The following is a 7,061-nucleotide window of genomic DNA, read 5'->3' on the forward strand; positions in this document are numbered from 1 at the left end:
CTGTCGGTGTCCCGTAAGGGACGGGGACATAGGCGTCGGGCCCGGGTCCCGCCCGCCCTGCCCCCTGGCTCGCCCGTTCGGCCCCTGGCTGTGGCTCGGTGGCTGCCTGCGGGTCCTCCGGCTCGGGGTCGGCGGTCGCTGCCGGGTCCCCCCCTGGATCCTCGGTGCCTGCTCCTCTGCCCTCTGTGTCTCCTCTGTTCATTCCTGGCCCCTTCGTGTCGCCTGTGGGTGTTCCCTCTGTGTCCCCCTTCTCTGTTTGCCTGTCTGCGTTTCCTGTTCTTTGTCGTGTCTTGTCGTTCTTCTGGTCCCTGTTCCTGTTTTGTGTCTCTGTCTTGTTCCCTGTTTTTGGTTGATGTTTTGCCTTTTGTCTTCCAGGTCCTGTTCCCCGGTTTCGTCCCGTCCGTCGCCTCCTCTCGGGCGCGCCCGGTGTGCGCGCCTTTGGGGGGGGGTTATGTCACGCCCCGCTCCGTCCGCTCCTAGTGTGTGCCACGCCCCCTCATTATCCACGTGTGCTTCCCTGATTGTGCCCAGCTGTTTCCTGTTTCGTTTGCCTAGTCTTGTGTATATGAGTCCGCGTCTCCCCATGTATGCGAGATCTGTCATTGTATTGTCCGTGGATGTCCGTCTGTCGTGGAATAAACACCATTTACCTGACTTCCTGGCTGCTTTCGCCTGCTTCCCTGCTCGCCTTACGCCCGAACGTGACAGGTCCTGTACCTATATTTATTTAATGGGGTCCTGTACCTATATTTATTTAATGGGGTCCTGTACCTATATTTACTTAATGGGGTCCTGTACCTATATTTACTTAATGAGGACCATACCCATTTTTACTTAATGGGGTCCTGTACCTATATTTACTTAATGGGGTCCTGTACCTATATTTACTTAATGAGGACCATACCCATTTTTACTTAATGGGGTCCTGTACCTATATTTACTTAATGGGGTCCTGTACCTATATTTACTTAATGGGGTCCTGTACCTATATTTACTTAATGAGGACCATACCCATTTTTACTTAATGGGGTCCTGTACCTATATTTACTTAATGGGGTCCTGTACCTATATTTACTTAATGGGGTCCTGTACCTATATTTACTTAATGAGGACCATACCCATTTTTACTTAATGGGGTCCTGTACCTATATTTACTTAATGGGGTCCTGTACCTATATTTACTTAATGAGGACCACACCCATTTTTACTTAATGGGGTCCTGTACCTATATTTACTTAATGGGGTCCTGTACCTATATTTACTTAATGAGGACCACACCCATTTTTACTTAACAGGGACTCATACTCATACTTGTATTTACTTAACTGGGACCCATACCCAAATTAACTTAAAAGTGACCGTATCCAATTCTATTTCACAGGTAGAAATACCCATATTTATTAATGGGGACCCATACCCATTCTTACTTATAGTTTTTTTCTGATTGCTTAAACACTAAAAGAAAAAGTCTCCCACATTTGGCATAACATTACACTCAGTTAGCAAAACATCGGCCCAGATTTGCACAACACTAAGCACATCGTAAGCTTCACACTTCTTCCAAAACTCAACACACAGTGATTTGCAAATCACTAAACACACTTCAAAAAGCACTTTGTAAAACACTGGCTTTCAAATAACCACACCCATGAACCATTTGGTTAAACAGAACCACCAGGGGTACAAACACTTAGAGACACCAATTAGGTTTAGGCACTAAACTGTCATCAACAAACATAAAGGACATGAGAGGAAGGACAAGAGTGAGAATGAGAGGTGGCATTCATGGTGGAGAAGCAGGTGGAGGCAGAGGCAGAGGTCAAGGTAGAGGCCATGGAAGAGGTCGAGGTAAAGATAGAGCTGGTGGAGGGAGAGGACAAAGAAGAAGACCAAATTTGTCCAACGAAATTTGTGCAACCCTTGTCGCCCATGTAGTAAATCATGAGTTGACAGGAGTTGGTCTCTCCCACTTGCCCTGCCTGTCTCGACCCTGCCTACCTGCCTGCCTGCCCTGCCTGCCCTCTTCGCCCTGCCATCCCGGTCCACTCTCATCGTGTTCCCCGTCCCTTCGTTTCATCGTCCCGTCTCTCAACTTAGGAACTTCCCGGCTTCTGACCTTCTGAGACTGACCTGACCATTCTCTTTGATTCTTCCTTTTTGTTTTGGTGTACCCGATCATTCCATTAAAGCGTGCTCCTGCATATTAGGGTCTTCCTCTTCCCTGACAGCGAACCGTGACAGAATACTTTGCTAGCATAACATGGACCCCGCAGAGAACCAGAGGCTGCAGCAGCAGGTCGACCATCTGACCAACCTTGTCTCTCAGCTAAAGGAAGGACGGGCTGCTCAGGCTGGTCTGCCCACTTCTCCACCCAGAGCTTCCGCCCCTGGGCCAGTCGCCATGCTTGAGAAGTACGACGGCAACCCAAACCAGTGCAAGGCCTTCCTCATGCAGTGCGGGCTGTTTATTGAGGAACACCCTGAGCGCTTTTCTGATGAAACAGCCCGAGTTTGGTTTGTCATCTCGCTCCTCACAGGACGTGCACGAGATTGGGCCACTGCCCTATGGATGGATGACAGCCCGCTTCTAGACTCAGCACGTGAGTTTGAGAAAGCTTTTAAGGGGATTTTTGACCATCCAGCCGTCGGACGCAGCCTTGGGGAGAGATTATTCAATCTCAAGCAAGGAGCCCGAATCATTGCGGAATTCAGCTGGAGTTCCGTACCATTTCAGAGGGGCTTTGCTGGCCGGAGGAGGTCTTCAGAATTCTATACCGACGAGCTCTCAACCCGGAAGAACAGGATGAGCTGACGTCACGCGGTGCCACCTTGTCCCTTGAAGACTACATTGGTCTCTCCGTTGCCATTGACAACAGCATCCGGGAGTGTGGCCGTAGGTGAACCCGCCAGACAAATGCTCCTGCGCCATCGGCTGCCCCTGAAGAACCTGCTGAACCTACTTTCCACCACCAAACGACGCAGACGTGCTGCCCAGGGATTGTGCCTGTACTGTGGGGCGCCAGGACATCTCTTACTCTCCTGCTCTATTCGACCACTGCGGCCTTACGCCCAGACAAAGGTAGGCACATCCACGTTTAATGGGATCTCCCTGACACAAGTAACTGTCCGAGTAGTTGTCACCTGCTCGGGGGAGGAACACCAAACACGTGCATTAGGTGATTCAGGCACAGCTGGTAACTTTATGGACTTTGCTTTAGCTTGCACTCTTAAGCTTCCCTTACAGGCACTCTCCAACCCCATCGTGGTTCTGAGTGTCAGTGGAGAGCCTCTTCAAGGGGGACAGGTGAGCTATTGCACAGAACCAATCAAGCTTCAGGTGAGGGTTTTTCATGTGGAGTCCCTTAGCTTCTTAGTGCTTCTCAAGGCTAAGGACCCAGTGATCCTCGGACATCCCTGGCTAAAAGAGTATAACCCCTGAATCGACTGGAGTACAGGTGAGCTAACTGCATGGTCGAATCAGTGTCTTCTTCAATGTATGGCTCTGCCTTGCTGTGTCTCTTCAGTGGAGAGTCCTGAACCTGAGGACCTATCTCTGACTCCGGGCGAATATATGGAATATCATGATGTCTTCCGTAAGACCCTCTTGTTCCGGCTACCTCTCCATTGAGAGTGTGATTGTGCCATAGACCTCCTGGGGGGGGGGGGGGGTACCGCTTCCGAAAGGCCACCTGTCCAAGAGGAGGAAACCATGGAGATGTATATACAGATCCAGCCACTTAAAATTTCCCCTCCAGTCTGGCTGGCAGCCAAATCCCAGCCAAGTTCCTTCCAATTACCATCCGAAAGGTAGAGCCCCCCTTCTTCTAGGGGTGGGCCTATATTTGACTATAAACCCGCCCATTCATTCATTTGCAGGGTGATACCATTAGATGGCGCTGTCTTTACAAAAACTTTACTTTTCTTTTTACAGGGTTAAATGATTGAATGGTCTTTGCTATGACTTAAAAAAGCTCATTTTTGTTTTGATTTATTTTATTTACTTATTTTATTTTAATATGCTTTATTGGTTTGTTTATTGTCTTATTCTTATTTATCCTTTGTACAGCACTTTGGTCCTACAGTATATTGATTTGTTTTAAAGTGCTTTATTTTAAGCATAGTCCACAAATTTTCAATAGGGTTCAGTTTGTTGGCTTTGGGAAGGCTGTTCTGATGTGTGTTGTGATCATTGTCCCTGTATCAACTGTCCAGCCATTGATTGTTGATACTGTAACTGTTGATTGATTAAAGAATTTGTAGGTCATTGGGAGTTCATGATCCTCACCTGCTGCAGCAATCAGAATCAGAATCAGCTTTTATTCGCCAAGTGTGCTGGGGCACACAAGGAATTAGTTTCCCACAGTTTGATACTCTCTCATACACAAACAATAAGTTAGAGCTGGGCGATAAATCAATTTAATTGATTAATTCGAATTTACAGTTCAGGACGATATGTTTTCATGAAATCGATTTTATTACTTTTTTTACACACAAGCGCCAAATGCGGAACTAATGCGATGCACCATTCCTCACGGGTAAATTAACACTGTAGCAGATTCACTAACAACATGGCAATGACAGGGGAAAAGATGGCACGTGCCCAAAGAAAGGTGTTGCTACTTCTGTAATTTGGAATTGTAATTGTAATATAATATGTCAAACCCAATGGCATAAAGTATTTACTTAATACTAAGCTGACATGATAAAATTATGTGTTTTTTTTCTATTGTTATTACAATATTACTTATTACTTTTATTTATAAGTTTGAGGGTGTATTGTGTTGTTGCCAGTTTTAAAATAAGCTATAGAGAAACCTTTCTAAAAGTGTTCACAATAATAACTGACACTTTATTGATCCCCGTGGGGAAATTGTGTTTATGCCTCCCTCAACTTGATCTTTGAAGAATAAGTTGTCTGTGAAGGCCACCTGTTGGGGCCTTGCTCAAGGAGCTGCAGACATACTGAGGCTGGGCTTGAACCAGTGACCTTCTGATTACAAGCACACAGCTTAGCCCACTGAGCCACACACTGCTCCTAAAGGTGTGGTCTAAAGTAAAAAAAGCTAAATAAAGTAGTTTGATTTTGAGTAGGGGAGGGGAGAATCGATTAAAATCGGAAATCAGATTTTTTGTGAAAAAATCTGAGATTTTATTTTTAGGCCATATCACCCAGCTCTACAATAAGTGACACTATAAAAACAAAATACCGTATACAAGAAATACTGTACAAATACAGTACAATACAATACAAATACAATACAAATGTGAAAAATTATAAATATTATAAATATACACAGGTGAGTAACACTGTGCAATTTTAAGGTGCGAGGTAGAGTGTAAACAGTTTTTGTAAACAGATCTGTAGCGCCTGCCAGAGGGGGGTAGCTGGAGAAGATTGTGTCCAGGATGTGACGGATCTGAAATGATTTTAACTGCTCGTTAAAATCTATGCTCGTTTAGCCGAACTAAAGTCCACAAATCGGATCCTGGCATAAGTTCCTGGACGGACCAGATGTTGCAGGATATAATGCAGCCCCATATTCACTGCATCATCCACCGACCTGTTTGCCCGATAGGCAAACTGCAGGGGGTACAGCTGGTGTCCTGTAATGTCCTTTAGATGGGCTAAAACCAGGCGTTCAAAGGATTTCATGACCACAGACGTCAAGGCGACAGGTCTGTAGTCATTCAGTCCTGTAATGGTGGGTTTTTTGGGGACCGTGATAATGGTGGAGCGTTTGAAGCACGAGGGAACTACACACAGCTCCAGGAATCTATTGAAGATGCGGGTGAAGATGGGAGCCAGCTGATCAGCACAGGTTTTGAGGCAGGAGGGGGATACACCGTCTGGTCCCGGGGCCTTCTTGGTTTTCTGTTTCTGGAACAGCCGGCTCACTTCCGCTTTGTGTATTCTGAGTTCCAGGGGGGAGGATAGGGGGGTACGAGGTGTGATGGGGGTTATTGTCTCTGGAGTGGGGTGGATGGGGGGTGTGAATCTGTTTATCTCAAACCTGCAGTAGAAGTTGTTCAGCTCATCTGCCAGGTCTTTGTTTGCTTCAGCGGGGGGTAGGGGTCGTCTGTTGCTGGTGATATCTCGCAGGCCTCTCCACACTGATGCAGGGTCATTGGCTGAGAACCGTTCTTTCAGCTTCTCAGAGTAGCTTCTTTTTGCCACTTTGATCTCACTGGTCAGCGTGTTCCTGGCCTGCCTGTACAGGGCCCTGTCACCACTTCTGTAGGCATCCTCCTTGGCCTGGTGAAGATGTTGCAGTTTGGGAGTGAACCATGGTTTATTGTTGTTGTATGTGCAGAAGGTCTTGGTCGGGACACACACATCTTCACAAAAACTGATGTATGATGTCACAGTGTCTGTCAGCTCATCCAGATTATCAGATGCAGCTTCAAAGACAGTCCAATTAGTGCAGTCAAAACAGTCCTGCAGTTTCTGCTTTGCTGCATTGGTCCACTTCTTCACAGTTTTGACTACAGGCTTGGCACGTTTAAGCTGTTGCCTGTAAATTGGAATAAGATGGACCATACAGTGATCAGAATGTCCTAAAGCTGCCCGGGGGACAGAGCGATAGGCATCTTTTAAAATGGTGTAACAGTGGTCCAGTGTCAGTGGCGTGCACAGACATTTTGGGGGGCAAGTGCTCCAGGGGGAAAAAAGGGCACTTTTTGCATATGTGGAAAACCTTTTCTTTTTATAATAAAAAAAACGCACAGGTTAAATGCAATTTGACTTTTATTTCAAAACATTCTCTAAAAATAGACCAAAATGTATGAGAACGAATAAGACTGACTGTGGTCATTACAAGAACAGGGCAGAATGGTCGTTTTCACAGGCAATTGGGAACTGCCTATTTTTCCTTTAGCAAATTAATGTGTTAATGTTGCCAATATGTTACACCAAAAAAAATTAACATGTCTAACCAGTGCTTCTCAAAACTTTTAACATGCACCCCCAACACCGTACCCTTCAAACTACCAATAACAACGTCACTGTTCTGTCACAACCAGGTCACAACACAGTGCGTAAATGTCTGCGAGCATCGCTGAGT

Source organism: Paramormyrops kingsleyae, chromosome 2 (assembly GCF_048594095.1).
Source record: "Paramormyrops kingsleyae isolate MSU_618 chromosome 2, PKINGS_0.4, whole genome shotgun sequence".
NCBI lineage: Eukaryota > Metazoa > Chordata > Actinopteri > Osteoglossiformes > Mormyridae > Paramormyrops > Paramormyrops kingsleyae.